Below are 24,307 nucleotides of genomic sequence, written 5' to 3' on the forward strand. Positions count from 1 at the left end.
TCCTTTTATGATAGATGTGCCTACCAAATTTCATCTGGCTCTCTTCAACCAGCTTCGGGGGCTGAATTTTTTGTGAAAGATGAGGCAATTTGTTGTTTTTTTTTGTTTGTTTTATTTTAGAATTGCCAACTTTCTGTTCATTTCCCGTCTAGGCATCTTGAGACTTTTTTGTGGGTCCATTCATAACACATGTGCCTACCAAATTCATGGTGCTAAGGTCAACCACCTTCGGGGGCTGAATTTTCAAAATATATCAAGTTAAAGTTGAGAAAGATGAGGTAATTTGTTGGTTTTTTTTGCTTGTTTTATTCTAGAATTGCCAACTTCCTGTTCATTTCCCATCTAGGCATCTTGAGACTTTTTTTGTGGGTCCATTTATGATAGATGTGCCTACCAAATTTCATCTGGCTAAGTTCAACCAGCTTTGGGGGCTGAATTTTCCAAATAAAACAAGTTAAATTTGAGAAAGATGAGGCAATTTGTTGGGTTTTTTGCTTGTTTTATTTTAGAATTGCAAACTTCCTGTTTATTTCCCGTCTAGGCAAATTGAGACTTTTTTGTGGGTCCATTTTTGATAGATGTGCCTACCAAATTTCATGGTGCTAAGGTCAACCACCTTCGGGGCTGAATTTTCAAAATATATGAAGTTAAGTTTGAGAAAGATGAGGCAATTTGTTGGGTTTTTTGCTTGTTTTATTTTAGAATTGCAAACTTCCTGTTTATTTCCCGCCTAGGCATCTTGAGACTTTTTTGTGGGTCTATTTATGAAAGATGTGCCTACCAAATTTCATGATGCTAAGGTCAACTAGCTACGGGGGCTGAATTTTCAAAATATTTCAAGTTAAAGTTGAGAGAGATGAGGCAATTTTTTGGATTTTTTGCTTGTTTTATTTTAGAATTGCCAACTTCCTGTTCATTTCCCGTCTAGGCAAACTGAGACTTTTTTGCGGGTCCATTTATGATAGATGTGCCTACCAAATTTCATGGTGCTAAACCTTCGGGGGCGCAATTTTCATAATATATCAAGTTAAAGTTGAGAAAGATGAGGCAATTTGTTGTTTTTTTTGTTTGTTTTATTTTAGAATTGCCAACTTTCTGTTCATTTCCCGTCTAGGCATTTTGAGACTTTTTTGTGGGTCCATTCATAATACATGAGCCTACCAAATTTCAGGGTGCTAAGGTCAACCACCTTCGGGGGCTGAATTTTCAAAATATATCAAGTTAAAGTTGAGAAAGATGAGGTAATTTGTTGGGTTTTTTGCTTTTTTTAATTCTGGTACTGGGCAACTTCCTGTGTATTTTCGGAACAGACGTCTTGAGGCTTTTTTGTGTGTCTATTCATGATAGATGCACCTACCAAAATTCATTTACCTAAGGTCAACCAACCACAGGGGCTAAATTTTCAAGTTAAAGTTGAGAAAAATGAGGCAATTTGGTGGTTTTTTTTTGCTTGTTTTATTCTGGAATTGCCAACTTCCTGTTCATTTCCCATCTAGGCAACTTGAGACTTTTTTGTAGGTCTATTGATGATAGACGTGCCTACCAAATTTAATTCGGCTAAGTTCAACCAACTACAGGGGCTGAATTTACAAAATATTACAAGGTAAACTTGAGAAACATTAGCTAATTTGGTGTTTTTTGAGCTCGTTTTATTCTAGAATTGCCAACTGCCTGTATATTTAAGCACCATGCATCCTGAGACTTTTTTGTGGGTCTATGCATGATTGACGTGCCTACCAAAATTCATTATGCTAAAGTCAACCAACTGAAGGGGCTGAATTTTCAAAACATTACTAAGTTTAAGTTGAGAAACATGAGGAATTTTGGAAATGAGGAAAGTTTTTTTTGGCTTGTTTTATTATAGAATTGCCAACTTCCTGTATGTTGCTAAGACTAATAAGTGTTTTTGTCCAAAAGACTAAGTATTAAGGGGCTGCCAAAAACAACACTGGTATAACTCGACGCCTGTGGGAGGGTTGGCATTGAATCGGACTTGCATCTCTTTCACTGAAACAATCATTTACATGACTAATTTGGAGAAGCGGCAGTAAAACAAGTCTAAAATTTTTCCATTGACCCCGAAGCTCCAAGTTCAAATGGAATAGACATCTAAGAATTAAGTAGCAGTCAGTATTTGAAAGACCCGACTCAATAAAAAACTGACGTCCTTGCGTATTTTCAAGCATAACTTTTTTCACGGTTCACCTCCCGATAGTCATTCCTAGCAAAATTGATGTTGTTAAGTTCAACCGGATGAATTGTCAGCGCAAGCAGGAGTAGCTATAGCAACCCCGTTTCACAGGCCACTGGTGTGAGGACTCAATATTACAATGTGGGCCAAAGCGCTTGATTGACAGGCTGAGTACTGTAAGCTTTATCTACACGCGCTCAGACGGGATTGCAGATCATCCTGACAGGTCGTGTTTACTCTCGATTTAACGGGAAGTACAATTTCAACACTTTTAATCACACTTCTGCTGTTTTCCGTTACGCCATTCATTGCATCAGATTGCATTAAAATGAGAGGGAGGGAGGGGGGATGGTTTTTAGGCAACAGACTTGACGAGCGGCTGGCCAAACATGCTTCTCGTCTGCTGTCACGTTGACTACCCCCGTCACTTTCACACTCTGCCATGCTCTTTTCCACGCCTGCCCTCGCTCGCAGAGCGCATACGCAAGTGCTAAGAAGGTGACTGGGAGTGATAGAAGTGAGCGCGAGGTGCTGGTTTGCTTGAAAAGCACTTCAGGGGACTAATTGAGGGTAGATTTCATATTGTTTGGATCAAGTTGAACCATGTCTGAAGGTTTTGGTGTTCCACAAGTCTCTATTCTAAGCCACTTTCTTTTCCAAAAATAGGTTTTCTTTTCGATAATGATTAGAAACTTAAAAAAAATACATTAAAATAACTGTGCTTAACCTCAAATGGTATTAAAAATAAATAAATAAATGAGGACCCAAGTACATAAAATGCAATGCTAGGCAATTTAGCCAATTTTTGCACTGTTTCAATTGGCTAACTTCCGCTAGCTTAAAAGCTATATAATGCTAACTGTGAGTGCAGGTGACTCACTAGCCTTGAACCTCTGAAGTTCTTTCGGACGCGACACATTTCTTAAATAAGAGTCTTCAATCCAAGCTTCATGTTGATGCCTTTCTTTTAGTGAAGCTTAACGTGACACAAAAACAAAAGATGAATTCAAAACTTAACATTAATGTGATGGTCAAAAGACTGTGACGCTTCTAGTCTGGTTCATGGGTTCTCTTCTGTCTTTGGGCCGTTGCCGCCAACAGGTGTTGACAATTATTGCCAATCAATTGCGTCACAGCGCCGGGTTATCTCTACTAAATAAATTTTTACATCACTTGTAAATTAAATTATAAAATCCAAATAGTAATCTAACCACATACAGTGCCTTGCAAAGGTATTCGGCCCCCTTGAACCTTGCAACCTTTCGCCACATTTCAGGCTTCAAACATAAAGATATAAAATTTGAATTTTTTGTCAAGAATCAACAACAAGTGGGACACAATCGTGAAGTGGAAGAAAATTTATTGGATAATTTAAACTTTTTTAACAAAAAAAAAAACTGAAAAGTGGGGCGTGCAATATTATTCGGCCCCCTTGCGTTAATACTTTGTTGCGCCACCTTTTGCTCCAATTACAGCTGCAAGTCGCTTGGGGCACGTTTCTGTCAGTTTTGCACATCGAGAGACTGACATTCTTGCCCATTCTTCCTTGCAAAACAGCTCGAGCTCAGTGAGGTTGAATGGAGAGTGTTTGTGAACAGCAGTCTTCAGCTCTTTCCACAGACTCTCGATTGGATTCAGGTCTGGACTTTGACTTGGCCATTCTAACACCTGGATACGTTTATTTTTGAACCATTCCATTGTAGATTTGGCTTTATGTTTTGTATCATTGTCCTGTTGGAAGATAAATCTCCGTCCCAGTCTCAGGTCTTGTGCAGATACCAACAGGTTTTCTTCCCGAATGTTCCTGTATTTGGCTGCATCCATCTTCCCGTCAATTTTAACCATCTTCCCTGTCCCTGCTGAAGAAAAGCAGGCCCAAACCATGATGCTGCCACCACCATGTTTGACAGTGGGGATGGTGTGTTCAGGGTGATGAGCTGTGTTGCTTTTACGCCAAACATATCGTTTTGCATTGTGGCCAAAAAGTTCAATTTTGGTTTCATCTGACCTGAGCACCTTCTTCCACATGTTTGGTGTGTCTCCCAGGTGGCTTGTGGCTAGGCATGTGCCGGTATGAGATTTTCACGGTACGATAACCGTGAGCAAAAATACCGCGGTTTCACGGTATCACGGTATTGCAATTATAGCTCCAAAATTTTGAGATGTATGGGTTTTAAAAAAAAAAATCCATTGAACAGGATTTTTTCAAAACATATTTGCAAATTGGAACATGAATATAATGTGAAAATAAATAAATTAACAAAAAATAACAAATATTATATAAAATTAAAATAAATAGAACCTAGACTATACCCACAGCCACAGCTCAAGTTGCTCAATATTAGAGTAAGAACAAAATAATTGCTATAAAAAGTAAAAACACTTCTAAATAAAATTAAAAATATATACTGTATGACTTTTTTTTGAGGGGGGAGGCTCAAGTGAAGTTTCGCCATTTTCAGCCACTGTGTCAACTCTAGTCTACATGATGCCATGCCTTTGTGTTAAAAAGAACAAAGAATTCATAAGTTAATAAGTTAGTTAAAAATGTATAAGTTAGTTTTATAAATTAGTTAAAATGTAAATATTGTTGAGGAAAGGTTTCATCTTTTAAAAAAAAAAAAAAAAGTGAGGAGTGAGACCTCCTCTCTCTTAAAGCTTGGGAAATCTTTTTGTATCCAAATCCGGCTTTAAACTTCTCCACAACAGTATCTCGGACCTGCCTGGTGTGTTCCTTGGTTTTCCCAATGCTCTCTGCACTTTAAACAGAACCCTGAGACTACCACAGAGCAGGTGCATTTATACGGAGACTTGATTACACACAGGTGGATTCTATTTATCATCATCGGTCATATAGGACAACAATGGATCATTCAGAGATCCTCACTGAACTTCTGGAGTGAGTTTGCTGCACTGAAAGTAAAGGGGCCGAATAATATTGCACGCCCCACTTTTCACTTTTTTATTTGTTAAAAAAGTTGAAATTATCCAATAAATGTTGTTCCACTTCACGATTGTGTCCCACTTGTTGTTGATTCTTGACAAAAAAATTAAATTTCATATCTTTATGTTTGAAGCCTGAAATGTGGCGAAAGGTTGCAAGATTCAAGGGGGCCGAATACTTTTGCAAGGCACTGTAGTGTGTTGAAGGTGTGCCGTAAAATGCGGACCGGAGTTAAGGGAAAACGAAGCAAACACTGGAGTGGATTATGTAAATCGGTGCGCTGGAAAACCCGGACCGGACTTCCAAAAAAAAAAAACTGGAGCGCATTTTTTTGCCCATATCGACATCCGATCTGATCCAAATATCGGATCGGGACATCTCTACCCGCAACTACTGTGGAGTACCTCAGGGCTCTATCTTAAGTCCTGTTTTCTATCCTGAAACTTGTTACCATCCTAGTACTGTTGTTTTGTTCTTAACTCCAACCTGTCCAATGACATGCAAATGTGCGGAAATGTACTTTGAGCTGAGCTTCAGGTGAGATTAAGGTGATTCTTGCGGAAATGAGTATGTCGACATGTCAATGTATGTGCGTGTGATATGTAGATGGGCACAGAGAGAAAGATGAGTGCTATGAGAGAGGGAAGCAGAGGTGGGCGAGATGACGGCAGCCCCGTGTGATGAGGTGGGGAACGGGTTGGGTGAGGGGAAGCGGTTGCCCGTGGATACGACCCCGATATAATTTGATTTGTGGCAGCAGGAAGCGACGAGCCAACCGGGGCGTAAGTGGAGGAGGTGGAGGCATGACAGATGCTGCAACATGTCAGAGCGGCGCACGGATGGAAGGATGACGGCGGAGGAGAAACGCCGAAGTGGGACCTGACACCGAGACGCTCCTCCGTCGCTTTATCTTATCCGATCGTTGAGATCGCCATCATCGTAAAACGCGGTCGTTTGCGCTAATCTGGCTCAGAGGAAGGTCATTTAGAGGGTGGAATAACAGCTGACAGGTGCGACAAGTCAGTGGACTTCATGCGTAGTAGGGGTGGAAAACTCTGGGTGTCTCACCATACGATACGATTTGCCGTGCGAGGCTCACGATAACTAACTCACGATATGGCGAAACAACAATTATCACTACGTGTCAGGAAATCATTATACAAGTAATAAACAGCTTGAAATTAGTTTATCACTCATATACGCCCAATCCATTTGAACTGGGAGGGCGACAGTGAATGAGCATTTGTCATCTATGGCTGTCAATGGCACCCAATGAGTTAATTTTTGGGCAATACATGTCATTTCGATATATTGTCTAGGGCTGCAGCTATTGATTATTTTAGTAGTCGATTAATCTATATAGTAAGTGGATTTGGAACATATAATGCGATAAATTTGAGGAGATGGATCAATTAATTAATTAATTAATTAATTATTAAATAAATTAAAATACCTGAGCTCAGCCTCAAACAGTATAAAATAAATAAATGAGGATCTGGGTACAACACAAGAACAATTGGCTAACTTGCATAGCAAATGTCCGCTAGCTTAAATGCTATAAAATGCTCTTTTTTCACAATGCTCTTAACAAATCATTTTAACACATATTCCCGCAAAAAAATGGTTGAATATATCTATAAATTACGAATAGGGTTGTTCCGATCATGTTTTTTTGCTCCCGATCCGATCGTTTTAGTTTGAGTATCTGCCGATCCCGATATTTCCCGATCCGATTGCTTTTTTTTTTTGCTCCCGATTCAATTCAAATCATTCCCGATAATTTTTCCAGATCATATATATATCACATAATTAACCAAGTTAAAATATTGAACGCAATTAACGCGCATGCCCCGCTCAAACAGATTAAAATGACGGCATAGTGTCATGTCCACTTGTTACATGTGTTTTTTGTCTCCCTCTGCTGGCGCTTTGGTGCGACTGATTTTATGAGCATTGTGTAATATTGACATCAACAATGGCGAGCTACTAGTAATTTTTTGTTAGAAAATTTTACAAATTTTATTAGAATGAAAACTAGGGTTGTTCCGATCATGTTTTTTGCTCCCGATCCGATCCCGATCGTTTTAGTTTGTGTATCTGCCGATCCCGATATTTCCCAATCCAATTGCTTTTTTTTGCTCCCGATTCAATTCCAATCATTCCCGATAATTTTTCCCGATCATATACATTTTGGCAATGCATTAACAAAAAAATGAATAAAACTCGGACGAATATATACATTCAACATACAGTACATAAGTCTATTTTATAATTATATTATAATAAGTATAATTTGATAGCCCTTCTTTAAGCCAAAACTAAAGACTCTGGATGAGTGTAAGACATTTTGTCTGTAACGTTAAATACAATTAGAAAACGATTTTATCAAAAAATATATATACAATAAAAAAAGGCATGTCCCGATATTTTTTTGCCGATTCCGATACTTTGAAAATGACGTGATCAGACCCGATCGATCGGCATTACATCTTTAATTACGAATACATAAAAAAACCTACCTTATGTTGGTCTTAACAGGGACCTTAATTAGTTATGTCAAATTCACTATTGCCACTAGAGAGCAGTGTATCCACCCAAATCAATAAAACTAAATTCAAAACACTTTCAAAACAAACCGTTACAACGCCACGCTAAATAAACGAATACTCGAAGCAGCAAAATTTGCGTCAAAGCTTTTTTTCTAATTGAATTACTCGAGTAAATTGATTAATCGTTGCAGCACTAAAATTGTCACAACCCAAATGCGGAGAAACACAGATTGAACATTTCAAACAGGAATTTTTCCGCCAGTGCTCTCAAAATGGAAGTCCCTCAGCATCGGAAAACTCCATGTGGAACAAGTTCAGAGCGCTTCAGTTTAGTCGAGTACTCAACTAAAAGCTCAATTCCCAAATTCAGTCCTCACACGAGGAATAGACAAAAAAATGTAAGTGCAAGAATGTAAAGCAGAGTTGTTGTTTTTTTGTGTATGTTGCACCGGTGCCGATACTACGGCACTAAAAGGACATCATCGGTATCATGGAGTACTAAGAAATAACGTGCCAATGCCGTGCAATGTGTACTTTTCGAGGTCTAGTTTCCAAACGCTGGTTGCCCTACGCAATATGGCCGTCAGCTACGCACACCACACCCTTCCCAAGATGATAGATGTCCAACTGTGTTTATTTCTGGTAAAATTCAATGGCAGTCTATGTTTAATTGGCTGAAATGCAACCTCCCACTACTTAGTTTATCACTAGTAGACGTCCAAGTCATTTGAAAATGGATTGGACGTCTAGCACCGTCAATGGCAGCTAATGAGTCAAGCAAACAAAGTCCCACTGGCCTGGAAAAATCCCCCCCAAAAAACTCTTCTGCTGTAATCATCCTGAACAATTTAACATGACGCACTTCACTCATTTACATGCACTTTTTAACACGAGCTCGTTATGTATTTTTAATTATTTTTTAAAAAAAAACAACTTTATTTACTCATCCGTGTGTGTAATGGGAATGTGTGACTGAGTTTGTGAGCCCTGTCGGGGATGAATTTCTGTCGCCATTGGGGACAGACAGTAAAGTATTCTATTCTATTCTATTCTATTCTATTCTATTCTATTCTATTCTATTCTTTTCTATTCTAAGAAATAAAAAAGTCCAATATCACGTGAAAACGTGACAACTATCATGTGAAAATGTGATAACTATCATGTAAAAACGTGAACGCTATCAAGTAAACATGTGATAACTATCATGTAAAAACATGATAAATATCATTTAAAAATGTGATAATTATCATGTAAAAAGGAAAATTATCATGTAAAACTTGACAATTATGAAAAAACGGGATAATTATCATGTAAAAATGTGAAACTCTTGTGAAAATGTGAAGCTATCATGTAAAAACGTGATAACTATCATGTAAAAAAAAGATAATTATGTAAAAAGGTGATAATCATGATGTAAAAATGTCAAACACACGTGAAAATGTGAACGCTACTCTGTAAAAACTTGACAAGTATCATGTAAAAATGGAATTATCTTGTAAAAGCGTGACATCATCTAAAAGGTGTGCGCTATCATGTATAAATGTGAAAATTAACATGTAAAAACGTGATCTTATCATGTAAAAATGATAATATATTAAACATGATAATAATCATTTAAAATTGTGATATAATGTAAAGATGTAATTATGTAAAAACATGAAACTCCTGCAATATGATATATAAAATATGATAATTATCATTTAAAAACATGATAATTATGTAGATACGTGATACTATGATGTAAATATGTGATAATTATCGCGTAGAAATGTGAAACTTAGCAATATAAATGCGTGATAAGTATCTTGTAAAAATGTGACAATTATCATGGAAAAACCGTGATATGTATAAAAAGTGAAAGCAATCATGTAAAAAAATGAAAATTAATATGTAAAAAAAAGATAGTATGATGGAAGAACATGACAATCATTCAAAATGTGATATACTGTAAAAATTTGATAATTATCTTGTAAAAAAGTAATAATTATGTAAAAACATGATAATCATGTATTTCTGTGATACTCTCATTTACGTGAAAATTGTCATGTAAAAATGTGATAATTATCATGTAAAAACAGTGATATGTAAAAACACGAACGCTATCATGTAAAAATGTGATAATTATCATGGAAAAACCGTGATATGTAAAAAAGTGAAAGCAATCATGTAAAAAAAAAAAGAATATTAACATGTTAAAAAATGATAATATTATGGAAGAACATGATAATAATCATTCAAAATGTGATATAATGTAAAAATTTGATAATTATCTTGTAAAAATGTAATAATTATGTAAAGACATGATAATTATGTAAATCTGTGATGCTATCATTTACGTGAAAATTGTCATGTAAAAATGTGATAATTATCATATAAAAATGTGAAACTTAGCAATATAAATGCGTGATAAGTATCTTGTAAAAATGTGATAATTATCATTGAAAAACCGTGATATGTAAAAAAGTGAAAGCAATCATGTAAAAAAAATGAAAATTATCATGTTAAAAAATGATATTATGGAAGAACATGATAATAATCATTCAAAATGTGATATAATGTAAAAATTTGATAATTATCTTGTAAAAATGTAGTAATTATTATGTAAAAACATGATAATTATGTAAATCTGTGATACTCTCATTTACGTGAAAATTGTCATGTAAAAATGTGATAATTATCATGTAAAAACAGTGATATGTAAAAATACGAAAGCTATCATGTAAAAATGTGATAATTATCATGTAAAAGCATGACATCATATTAAAATGTCATAACCATCATGTAAAAATGTGAAAGCTATCATGAAGAAATGTGAAAAATAACATGTAAAAATGTTATCCTATCATGTAAAAACTTGATTCTAGAAGGGAAAAGTGTGCTAATAATCATTTAAAATGTGATATGATGTAAAAATTGAATAATTATCATGTAAAAAAAATGCAAAAACGTGATAACTATCATGTAAAAATGCAATAACTATCATGTAAAAACAATAATTATCATGTAAAACCCTGATACTATCATGTAAATACGTGATACTATCATGTAAAAATGTGACATCATATAAAAACGAATACTATCATGTATAAACATTCTATTCTATTCTATTCTGAACCGTATCTGACCAAGATATGATAGTTATTACTTTAGAATGAAGTGAGTATGCAGTAATTTAGTATTACAAGAAAAAAAAATTAATGGTATTGGTACACTATCAGGATCACAGCCTTGTGTCAGAATTAGTACTGGGAGCCAAAAAATTGAATTAGTTGTTTTGCAATAGAGCACAAACATAAGTAGAACTCAATACTAAAAAATCATTTTGAAATATCTAATATCTAAGTGCATCTATATCCATTCTCCCTTTGTTCTAACCAAATAGGTTACTTTGCTTCACTCAGATTCGATCCAGGACAAACGATCCGGACGTAAGCAAGGTGAAGAGCAGGTAACCAATGGCAACGAAAGAAATCCAAGAGGACGGAGTGGGGTTTTTTTGTGTGCGTCTTGGCAGGGTTCTGCTCGCGTGGCAGATGGATGAGGAAAAACACCACTGAGAGCCGCGGTAGACTCGAGTGGTTTTACCGTAGCCAACGGCTCGCTAGCGTTTGTTAGCTCGTGCGCGGGGCTGGAACAACAACAACAACATGCTCGTAGCCGCCATGGCAACCTAACTTTATTGGGTCGAGTTGTTTTTGCGTATCTTCCTATTAGACTGATTTAGTAGGATTTACTACGTTTGAAAGAAAGTGCATGTTTCGGAATTCAGTGTAATCCATTTGCCTGCCACAGTTTGATAGGAAATGGCCTGCAGAAAACAACCACTTCAAACCAAAACGGCAGACTTTTTGTGTCTTTTCGGGCATGGCTTCATGAGACTTTTTTGTGGGTGTACTCACGATAGACATGTCTACTAAATTTCATGTTGATAAGGGAATTTGGCTTCAGGGGCTGGATTTTTAAAAGGTTCTGTAAAGTTAAGAATGCTAAGACTATTCAGTGTTTTTGTTTTGCTTTAACCAAAAATGGCAGACAATCTGTGACTTTTAGGGTATGTCTTCTTGAGACTTTTTGGTGGGTCTACCTTTAATATACATGCCTACCAAATTTCATCTTGCTAAATCAAACTGGGATCGGGGGCGGAATTTTAAAAAGTTTATAGGTTTAACTTAGTTAAGAATGCTAAGATTACCTGGCGTTTTTGGTTTATCCTAAAATAGCACTCAATCTGTGACTTTTGGGATATGGCTTCTTGAGACTATTTTATGCGTCTACTCTTAATAAACTTGATTACTGAATTTCATGTTGCTAAATCAAACTGGCTTCAGAGGCTGATTTTTCAAAAGTTTATTGGTATAACAAAGTTAATAATGCTAATATTAACCAGCGTTTTGCTTTATCCTAAAATGGCGGTCAATTTGTGTCTTTTCGGGTATGGCTTCTTGAGATTTTTTTGTGGGTTTACTCTTAATTTAGCTGCCGACCAAACTTGATGTTTCTAAATCAAACTGGCTACGGGGGCTGGATTTTTAAATGTTTATAGGTTTAACAAAGAATGCTGAGATTAATCAGTGTTTTTGCTTTTTTGCTTTATCCTAAAATGGCAGTCAATCTGTGTCTTTTTGGGTTGGACTTCTTGAGACTTTTTTGTGGATCTACTCTTAATATAAATGCCCACCAAATTTCATGTTGCTAAATCAAATTGGCTTCGGGGGCTGAATTTTTAAACGTTTATAGGTTTAAAAAAAAATGCTAAGATTAATCAGTGTTCATGTGTTTTTGCTTTATCCTAAAATGGCAGTCAATCTGTGACTTTTAGGATATGGCTTCTTGAGACTTTTTTGTGGTTCTACACTTAATAAACTTGCCTACCAAATTTCATGTTGCTAAATCAAACTGGCTTCAGGGGCTGAATTTTTTAAAAAGTTTATTGGTTTAACATAGAATGCTAAGATTAATCAGTGTTTTTGATTTTTTTTGCTTTATCCTAAAATGACAGTCTATCTGTGACTTTTAAGATATGGCTTCTTGAGACTTTTTTGTGGGTCTACTCTTAATAAACTTGCCCACCAAATTATATGTTGCTAAATCAAACTGGCTTCATGGGCTGAATTTTTAAAAAAGTTTATAGGTTTAACAAACAATGCTGAGATTAATCAGTGTTCTTGCGTTTTTGCTTTATCCTAAAATGGTAAAATGGCGGTCAGTCTGTAACTTTTAGGATATGGCTTCTTGAGACTTTTTTGTGGGTCTAGTCTTAATATAGCTGCCTATCAAATTTCAAGTTGCTATGTTTAAACCAGTTTTGGGGGCTTAGTTTTCAAATGTGTTAAAGTTTGACATGGTTTATTGAGGTAAGGTTATTAAGTATTTTGGCTTTTTGCTTGATCCAAAAATGGCAGACAATCTTTGTCTTTTCAGTTATGGCTTCTAGAGACTTTTTTGTAGGTCTACTCCTAATGTAACTGCCCACCAAATTTCATGTTGTTAAATCAAACTGGCTTCAGGGGCTGAATTTTATAAAGTTTAGCCTATACATTTAACCAATTTAAGAATGCTAAGATTATTCAGCGTTTTTGTTTTGTTTTGCTTTATCTTAAAATGGCGGTCAATCCGTGACTTTTGGGATATGGCTTTTTGAGAGTTTTTTGTGGGTCTACTCTTAATATAATTGCCCACCAAATTTCATGTTGCTGAATCAAACTGGCTTCGGGGGCAGAATTTTTTTTTTTTAAATTTATGTTTAGCAAAGAATGCTAAGATTAATCAATGTTTTTGCTTTATCCTAAAATGGCAGCCAATCTGAGACTATTAGGATGTAGCTTCTAGAGACTTTTTTGTGGGTCTACTCTTGAAATAACAGCATTTCAAATTTCAGGTTGCTATGTTCAAACAGTTGTGGGGGCTTAATTTTTAAATGTTTTAAAGTGTGAAATAGTTTTTTGATGTAAGGTTATCAAGTATTTTGGCTTTTTTGCTTGATCCAAAATGGCACACAATCTGTGTCTTTTCATGTATAGCTTCTTGAGACTTTTTTGTGCGTCTACTCTTAGTATAACTGCCCACCAAATTTCATGTTGCTAAGTTAAACGGGCTTTGGAGGCTGAATTTTCAAAACCGTTTCATTTTAAATAGTTATAAGTTGTTTTTTAGTTTTTTATCTTTTGCTTTACCCTAAAATGGTGGATAATCTACATCTTCTGGTTTATGGCTTCTTGAGACTTTTTTGTGCCTCAGCTCATAAAATACATGTCCACCAAATTTCATGTTGCTATGTCAAGCGGTCTTCGGGGGCTGAATTTTTGAAAAGATTTCACAATGCACAACAAAGAGTCACCTTTCATCCATCTGCTTCAAACCAAATTGTGCGAAAAAATCTATGTCACTCTCTACCGAGCCAATGTTTGCTTTGCATAGTACGAAAATCACATTTGGCCAACACGTTGCTTTGGTTGTTTTGTCTTTATAAAATGTCAATATCGTCTAAAACCCTGCAATGCTTCACACCGTGAGTAATGCTTGAAAGGAGAAGAGAAAGAGGACGAAATGTGCAACGCGAGATACTGTCATGCTTCCAGGCGGGCCCACACTCGCGCTGGCTGTTTGTTTTTTGGAGCTATATGGAAACATCTCCCCTATCAACATGTGGGAGGGGGACAAGCGCAGTGTTCTTCGACATCCATTTGATTTCATTTCAACGACGTTGGTCGTCATTAGGCGTCAAAATTAGTGTTATACCGATACTAGTATCAAAAGGGGCACTAATACGCAGAGGTTGGTAATAACGCGTTACATTTACTTGAGGAAGTACTTGAGTGGCGCTACCAGTTTCACCAATAAGACGTCGCAACAATAAGCACATGACTCCATTATACCAATCAGATTCAAGCTTGCCGTTATATGATCACGCTGGCTTGTTCAATCACTTGGTGTCCTTAAAGCACCGTCAAAAAATAATTATTTGACATAGAGCGCTGGCGTCGACATGACTCGAAAGCTTGGATTTTAACCTCTCTCCCAGATTTTATTTGGTACCAATTGACCTCAGAAAACCGGAGATATGATCCTTTTAGTTTCATAATAGGAAATATGTTTTCTTCACTAGAGGGCACTCATGCTCTTTTGACGAATGATGCTTCATTTCAGTATTTTTTTTCTCTTGCCGGAATTCATTGATATTTTTTGTGTTGTTATATTTCCTTGGCTTAATATTGGTATTAGGGTTGTTCCGATCATGTTTTTTTGCTCCTGATTTGATCCCGATCGTTTTAGTTTGAGTATCTGCCCATCCCGAAATTTCCCGATCTGATTGCTTTTTTTTTGCTCCCGATTCAATTCCAATCATTCCCGATAATTTTTCCCGATCATATAAGTTTTGGCAATGCATTAAGAAAAAAATGGATACAACTCGGACGAAAATATACATTCAACATACAGTACATAAGTACTGTATTTGTTTATTATGACAATAAATCCTCAAGATGGCATTTACATTATTAACATTCTTTCTGTGAGAGGGATCCAAGGATAGAAAGACTTATAATTCTTAAAGGATAAATGTAACTTTGTATATTGTGACTAAATATTCCCATCTAGTGTATTTGTTGAGCTTTCAGTAAATGATACCGCAGCCATTTAACTTCTGCCCAAATGCATGATGGGAAATGCAACCATGCCTGTGCGTAGTGCTACCAATTGATATATCTTTTCTGCGTTGGGAAATACAGTAACATAGGTTGTTAAGAAAAAGATCAATTACTAACTTTCTTCCCCACATTGCTTCCCACGATATTTCTAATCGTAGGGAGAGGGATTGTAAGGCTTTAGCCATTTAAAAAAAGGCCCCAAAGGCTGCCAAAATTCACTCTACTCATTTTACGCTGCCTTTTAGCTCTCTATATACCGTATTTTTCGGACTATAAGTCGCAGTTTTTTTCATAGTTTGGCTGGGTGTGCGACTTATACTCAGGAGCGACTTATGTGGGAAATTATTAACACATTTTAATATCATTTCACATGTTATTTTGGTGTTTTGGAGTGACACTGATGGTTTGGTAAACTTGTTTGCATGTTCTTTATGCTATAGTTATCTGAATAACTCTTAATAGCTATGTTACTTTAACATCGCATTTTGTTGTTCATGCATCATGTAACATTATCATACTGTACACTTATTCAGCATGTTGTTCTACATTGTATTTTTATTTTAAATTGCCTTTGAAGATGAAATATCTGTTCTATGTGTTGGATTTTATCAAGTAAATTTCCCACAAAAATGCGACTTGTACTCCGGTGTGACTTGTACATTTTTTTTCCCACCTCGTTGGGCATTTTATGGCTGGTGCGACTTATACTCAGATGCGACTTATAGTCCGAAAAATACGGTAAGTAAAACGGCGCCATTACAGATTGAATGCGACGACAATGCGTGAGTGGGTCGTGCAGCGCATGTAATAATTGCGTCAAATATTTTAACGTGATACATTTTAAAAAATATTAATTACCGCCGTTATCGGGATAAATTTGATAACTCTACCTTAAGCCTAAACTAAAGACTCTGGATGAGTGTAACATATCATGTCTGTAACGTTAAATACAATTAGAAAACGATTTAATAAAAAAAAAAAAAATTTTTTTTAAAAGGCATGTCCGATAATTTTTTGCCGATTCCGATACTTGAAAAATGACGTGATCGGACCCGATCGATCGGGACATCTCTAATTGGTATGTAATAGGTTATAGTCTTCAAAGTATAATGAAATGAGTTCCTATAGTTAAAATAAACATTGTTTAAAAAACAAAAAATCAAACGTCATAAGCAGTCAATCACAATGTTACTCATTACTTAAGTACTCTTTTCCCCTAATACTTTTTACTTGTAATTAAGTATATTTTTTGGATAGCTACTTTTACTTGAGTCGTTTTCATTTTAACACTACTTACTTGAGTAACATTTTTGGCTATTTTACCCAACTCTGCCAATACTATTTTTTAGACATATTTTTTTAATGGTGTGGTATCGAATGATGGTGCACATCTAGATATTGGTAAAGTTTTTTTGCATTATTTTAAATGGTCTAAAAATATAGGGATTGGACTGGTATCGGCAAAACATGAAAATATCGGATGCATAGACAAAAATGTATAGACATCCCTAACATAATTTTTTTTTTCCTCCAGCATTTTTTCTTAATCTTTCGACTATTTTTCTTTTCATTTCTGGTGTTAAACTGTTTTTTTTTTGTTTTTTTTTTTAGCTTTCGAACTGTTTGTGATTATTATATATGCGTTGTTTAATATATTTTTTATCATCTGTTTGGCAGTGTTTGTTGCAATACAGTTCATTTTGTAAACCAAAATAAAAAGGATATACATAGTACTGGTTTGGAGTAATAGTTTTATTTTGTTTGATTTGCTTTAAATTTAGCTAAATACTGGTTATATTATTTCTTACATTTAATAGCTTAAAAATATAGGTATCAAATCAGTATTTATATTTTTTAGAATTTTTTGTACTATATTTTGTACTGTATTTAATGGTTTAAAAAATATAGGCTTCAAATCAGTATCGGACAAAAAAAGCTAATCATAAGTAGAGCTTAAACGACTACTCGAGCAACTCGAGTAACTCGAATTTAAAAACTGATCCGAGTAATTTTATTCACCTCGAGTAATCGTTTATTTTGACAGCTCTAAGCATCACGTTTTGCTCGGACTACTTTAAATGCGGGACAACGCGCTGATGTCACGTGCGTAGAGGAAGAAGCAAAAAAACAAAAAAACAAAAAAAACTTACATCAGCCGACAGCCGCATAACAAACAACGCCGACGTTGCTAAATACTATCCCGCACGATGCTAGTTGATAGGTAGGTAGCGTCTGATGAGTCTCATAGAGATCACATGTATGTTGAACTAGATGCGAAGTGACAGACTCGGCCGCGTCTGGGCAGCGTTAGTAAACAGCCGCCATCTTAAAGCAGTAGCGCGCTAAGCACTAATAAAGAGCGCTAAGCGCTAATACATAAGATTAACGTTTAGCTTACGTAACGTTAGCCCTGCGGAGGGCTGGGTTTCTATTAATTATGACCACTGTCGATGCGTGGCTAACGTGTCTTACATACAGGCTTTAACATAACATAGCGTTGTGGAGTGATGAGGGTGTAAAATAAAAACTCAATAATGCTAATTATCAATTTTAGCTCAGTAGTCATTGCTGGATAAAACACCAAGTAGCACTGGTCCCTAATGTGCTCCAATACAGCCTGTATCATACATTTATTTTGAACACTGCAAAAACTCAAAATCCTATCAGGACTTACAGTTTAGACTAACTTAAAACTTAACTAGAACTTAAAAATGGCTTGACACGAATAGAAATTCAATTGAAACACGTGGTAAAAAAAATCCTAACTTTTAAGTGATGTGTGTTATCAAGCGTAACGGCATTTTTAGGTGTATATATATATATATATATATATATATATATATATATATATATATATATATATATATATATATATATATATATATATATATATATAAAAAAAATTAAAAATAAGATCTAATGGTTTTTTGAGTGAAAGCAGTGAATTAGTCTTTTTTTTAATTCTAGTTACATCTGAGATGCAATTGTTGGCTGTTTTCAACAATATACATCGAAAATAAAGACATTGATTGACTGAAAATGGTTCAAGATTAGATCAAATGTCTTGTTTTCTCATGTATATTTATAATTGCTCTTCACCTAAAAATATATTTGTTTTATCCGATTACTCGATTAATCGATAGAATTTTCAGTCGATTACTCGATTACTAAAATATTTGATAGCTGCAGCCCTAATCATAAGTAAAAATAAAATCTATTGAGAAATTCTTAATGTGAATGTAGTTTTTTTTTAAGATGTGTAATACTGCTTGCATTATTTTTTGCATTGTTTATAATGGCCTATAAATATAGGTGTTGGATCGTATCGGCAACAGTGTTGTTAATACCGGTGTTACAGTATTACAGCGTTTTTTTTTTTAGCTGTGAGTAATCGAATTAATTACTTTTCCCATCTTTGGGAGGACTCAGTTGAGTAAATATCTCCTTCAATCAGCAAGGGCATTGAAGATGAGACATGGCTGGATCTTTCAGCATGACAATGATCCCAAACACACAGCCAGGGCAACAAAGGAGTGGCTTCGTAAGAAGCATTTCAAGGTCCTGGAGTGGCCTAGCCAGTCTCCAGATCTCAACCCCATAGAAAATCTGTGGAGGGAGTTGAAAGTCCGTGTTGCCCAACGACAGCCCCAAAACATCATCTGCATGGAGGAATGGGCCAAAATACCAGCAACAGTGTGTGAAAAGCTTGTGAAGAGTTACAATAAATGTTTGGCCTCCGGTATTGCCAACAAAGGGTACGTAACAAAGTATTAGAGATGTCCTGATTGATCGGCTCCGATTACGTCATTTTCTGCTTTAACTAAAACCACCCAAACATTTATAGGTAGAGATGTCCCGATCGATCAGAATGTCGATACACTCATCCAGAGTCTTAAGTTTAGGCTTAAGGCAGGGTTATCAAATTTATCCCGTTAATGGCGCAATTTTTTTTTTTTTTTTTTTTAATTTATCACGTTAAAATATTTAACGCAATTAACGCATGCGCTGCACGACCCACTCACACATTGTCGCGTTCAATCTGTAATGGCGCCGTTTTATCTATATACAGTATAGGGCTAAAAGGCAGTGTAAAATGAGTAGAGAGAATTTTGGCAGCCTTTGGAGCCTTTTTTTATTGGCTAAAGCCTTACAATCCCTCTCCCTACTATTAAAAATATCGTGGGAAGCAATGTGGGGAAGAAAGGTAGTAACTGATCTTTTTTTTAACACCCTATGTTATTTCCCAACGCAGAGAAGATATATCAATTGGTACCACTACGCACAGTCATGGTTGCACTTTCCATCATGCATTTGGGCAGAACAGTTAAATGGCTACAGTATCATTTACTGAAAGCTCAATAAATACGCTAGATGGCAATATTCAGTCACAATATACAAAGTCACATTTATCCTTTAAGAATTACAAGTCTTTCTATCCGTGGATCCCTCTCACGGAAAGAATGTTAATATGTAAATGCCATCTTGACGATTTATTGTCATAATAAACAAATACAGTACTTATGTACTGTATGTTGAATGTATATATTCGTCCGAGTTGTATTCATTTTTTTCTTAATGCATTGCCAAAATGTATATGATTGGGAAAAATTATCGGGAATGATTGGAATTTAATCGGGAGCAAAAAAAAGCTATCGGGAAATATCGGGATCGGCAGATACTCAAACTAAAACGATCGTGATCGGATCGGGAGCAAAAAAACATGATCGGAATAACCCTACAAAGTATTGAGATGAAGTTTTGGTATTGACCAAATACTGTAATTATTTTCCACCATGATTTGCAAATAAATTCTTTAAAAATCAAACATTGAGATTTTCTGGGTTATTTTCCCACATTCTGTCTCTCATGGTTGAGGTTTACCCATGTTGACAATTACAGACCTCTCTAATATTTTCAAGTGGGAGAACTTGCACAATTAGTGGTTGACTAAATACTTATTTGCCCCACTGTATCCATCAACCTTGTGTGATGTTTTTTTTTTAATCTAAACATGAGAGCAAAGATTCAGAGCCACTACTTAAACCTCAAAATCTATTTGAATTGGGATGATTAGCAGTGAAACCAATCAATTTCCATTCCATATGAATTAGCCGTCTATTGCACTAAAACACGATCATTCCTTGCAATATCTCCCAGCTGTTGTTTGGCTTAAGAATAACAACAAGGACTCACCGATGCAATTTCAAGAAGGCTAAATAATAGAAACAGAATCTAAATTTCCCACCGGAGTTGGCGCCGTCGCAGCACGAACAACACTCGAGCGTTCTCTCAGCAGTATCAGCACAACTCCGCATCAAAGCGCCAGTTTTACGAGTCTCTTATTACACCGTTATGAGGTTTCGCCTAACGAGTGAGAATAAAGCGCGAGACGTTTCCCACAACTAGAAAAATGTCCTCGGAGCGTAGTTACATCGGTGGCGTATTGTCACCCGGGAAGAAAGGCTAAATGATCCATCCAAAACGAGTCGCCCGCTAAATGGGCTTCGCTCTATTGAGCGCGTCGAGTAATGGATTTGACACGGCCACCTCCAGCACCCCGCAGTCGGAAAACAACAAGACGGCGGTGGCGGAGGTGAAGGAAAAGGTACAGTCGTCACGATACTAAAATTTTCAACTGGATACAGATACTCAAAACAAGTACTCAATGCTAATTTTGATACTACATTGAAAAACACCCTGCAAATCAACAGGTAGAGACCCAGAAATAAATTTGGTGTTCATTATTTTTGACAAAAAAATAAAGTTATTAGGATCGCCTAGAAATGAACAAGAAGTGACTAAAAAATCAACTGGAAGTGACACCAAATACCCCAAAATTGACAAGGAAATGACCCAGTACCTATTCCGACTTCGACACATCATTTTGGTTGTCATTCCCTTTGACCCAAAAAAAAAAAAAGTTATTCGACTCACTTAGAAATTAACAGGTAGTGACCCAAAATCAACTGGAAGTGACACTAAATACCCTAAAATGGACAAGGAAGTGACCCAGTGCCTATTCCGATTTTGATAATGACCACCAAAATTATGCAGTATTTTTGACAAAAAAATAAGCTTTTCGGATCACCTAGAAGTTAACAGGTAAAAAAGCGCCCGAAATAAATTCGGTGTTCATTATTTTTGAAAAAAAAAACAGTTATTAGGATCGCTTAGAAATGAACAAGAAGTGACCCAAAATCAACTGGAAGCGACACAAAATATCCCAAAATTGACAAGGAAGTGACCCAGTACCTATTCCGACTTCGACACTGCATAATTTTGGTGGTCATTACTTTTGACCAAAAAAAAAAAAAAAAAAAGTTATTCGTATCACTTAGAAATTAACAGGTAGTGACCCAAAATCAACTGGAAGTGACACTAAATACCCTAAAATGGACAAGGAAGTGACCCAGTGCCTATTCCGATTTCGATATTGCATAATTTTGGTGGTCATTATTTTTGAAAAAAAAAAAAGCTATTCGCATCACCTAGAAATTAACAGGTAGAGAACCAGAAATGAATTTGGTGTTCACTATTTTTGACAAAAAAATACAGTTATTAGGATCACCTAGAAATGGACAAGAAGTGACCCAAAATCAACTGGAAGTGAAACTAAATACCCTAAAATGGACAAGGAAGTGACCCAGTGCCTATTCCGATTTCGATACTGCATAATTTTGGTGGTCATTATTTTTGACAAAAAAAATAAGTTATTCGGATCACCTAGAAATGAACAGGTAGAGACCCAGAAATAAATTTGGTGTTCATTATTTTTGACAAAAAAATAGTTATTAGGATCACCTAGAAATGAAAAAGAAGTGAATCCAAAATCAACTGAAAGTGACACAAAATACCCCAAAATTGACAAGGAAGTGACCCAGTACCTATTCCGACTTCGACACTGCATAATTTTGGTGGTCATTACTTTTGACCAAAAAAAAAGAAAAAAGTTATTCGGGTTACTTAGAAATTAACAGGTAGTGACCCAAAATCAACTGGAAGTGACCCTAAAATGGACAAGGAAGTGACCCAGTGCCTATTCCGATTTCGATACTGCATAATTTTGGTGGTCATTATTTTTGACAAAAAATAACCTATTCAGATCACCTAGAAATTAACAGGTAGAGACCCAGAAAGAAATTTGGTGTTCATTATTTCTGATAAAAAAATACAGTTATTAGGATCGCCTAGAAATGAACGAGAAGTGACCCAAAATCAACTGGAAGTAACACAAAATACCCCAAAATTGACAAGGAAGTGACCCAGTACCTATTCCGACTTCGACACTGCATAATTTTGGTGGTCATTACTTTTGACCAAAAAAAAAAAAAAAAAAAAAAGTTATTCGTATCACTTAGAAATTAACAGCTAGTGACCCAAAATCAACTGGAAGTGACACTAAATACCCTAAAATGGACACGGAAGTGACCCAGTGCCTATCCCGATTTCGATATTGCATAATTTTGGTGGTCGTTATTTTTGACAAAAAAATAAGTTATTCGGATGACCTAGAAACTAACAGGTAGAGACCCAGAAATAAATTTGGTTTCATTATTTTTGACAAAAAAAATACAGTTATTAGGATTGCCTAGAAATAAACAAGAAGTGACCCAAAATCAACTGGAAGTGACACAAAATACCCCAAAATTGACAAGGAAGTGACCCAGTGCCTATTCCGATTTCGATATTGCATAATTTTGGTGGTCATTATTTTTGACAAAAAAATAAGTTATTCGGATCACCTAGAAATGAACAGGTAGAGACCCAGAAATAAATTTGGTGTTCATTATTTTTGACAAAAAAATAGTTATTAGGATCACCTAGAAATGAAAAAGAAGTGAATCCAAAATCAACTGAAAGTGACACAAAATACCCCAAAATTGACAAGGAAGTGACCCAGTACCTACTCCGACTTCGACACTGCATAATTTTGGTGGTCATTACTTTTGACCCCAAAAAAAAAAAAATTCGGATCACTTAGAAATTAACAGGTAGTGACCCAAAATCAACTGGAAGTGACACTAAATACCCTAAAATGGACAAGGAAGTGACTCAGTGCTTATTCTGATTTCGATACTGCATAATTTTGGTGGTCATTATTTTTGACAAAAAATAAGTTATTCGGATCACCTAGAAACTAACAGGTAGAGACCCAGAAATAAATTTGGTGTTCATTATTTTTGACAAAAAAAATAAGTTATTCGGATCACCTACAAATTAACAGGTAGTGACCCACAAGCCATTGACAATAACCTAAACACCCTAAAACTAACAAGGAAGTGACACAGTACATATTCCAATTTCAATACTGCATAAAAATTGGTGGTCATTTTTTCTGACAAAAAAAAAAAAACCAAGGTATTCGGCTCGCCTAAAAATTAACAGAAATGGACCCCAAATCCATGGAAAGTGACTCTAAATACCCCAAAATTATTTCAATTTTGATACTGCATAAAATTGGTGGTCATTATTTTTGACCAAAAAATAAAGTTAGTAGGATTGCCTAAAAATTAACAGGAACTGACCCAAAATCCATAAAAAGTGACCCTATGTGCGGTAAAATTATCACGGTTTTGACCCAGTACCTATACCAATTTCGATACTGCATAAATTTGGTGGTCATTATTTTTTACCCCCCCCCCCCCCCCCCCCCAAAAAAAAAGAAGTTATTAGGATCACATAGAAATGAACACGATGTGGCCCAAAATCCATCGAAAGTGACCCCAAGCACCCTAAAATTAATAAGGAAGTGACCCAGTACCTATTCCAATTTTGATACGGCATAAATTTGGTCGTCATTATTTTTGACAAAAAATTCAGTTTTTAGGATTGCCTCCAAATTAACAGGAAGTACCCACAAATAATGGAAAATGACCTATGAGTGCCCTAAAATTATTGTTACTGCATAAATTTGGTGGTCATTATTTTTGACAAAAAATAATGTTATTTGGGTCACCAAGAAAATAACAGGAAGTGA

The 24,307-nt window shown here is 35.7% G+C and overlaps 1 protein-coding gene across 1 annotated transcript in view; it reads right to left on the bottom strand.

Annotated features, from left to right (window-relative positions):
* LOC130915088 (myocyte-specific enhancer factor 2D homolog) overlaps positions 1 to 24,307 on the bottom strand; it is a 221,684-nt gene that overhangs the window by 81,734 nt on the left and 115,643 nt on the right. The gene's annotated exons all lie outside the window — the stretch shown is intronic.

The sequence above is a fragment of the Corythoichthys intestinalis genome, chromosome 4, assembly GCF_030265065.1.
Source record: "Corythoichthys intestinalis isolate RoL2023-P3 chromosome 4, ASM3026506v1, whole genome shotgun sequence".
Classification (NCBI taxonomy): Eukaryota; Metazoa; Chordata; class Actinopteri; order Syngnathiformes; family Syngnathidae; genus Corythoichthys; species Corythoichthys intestinalis.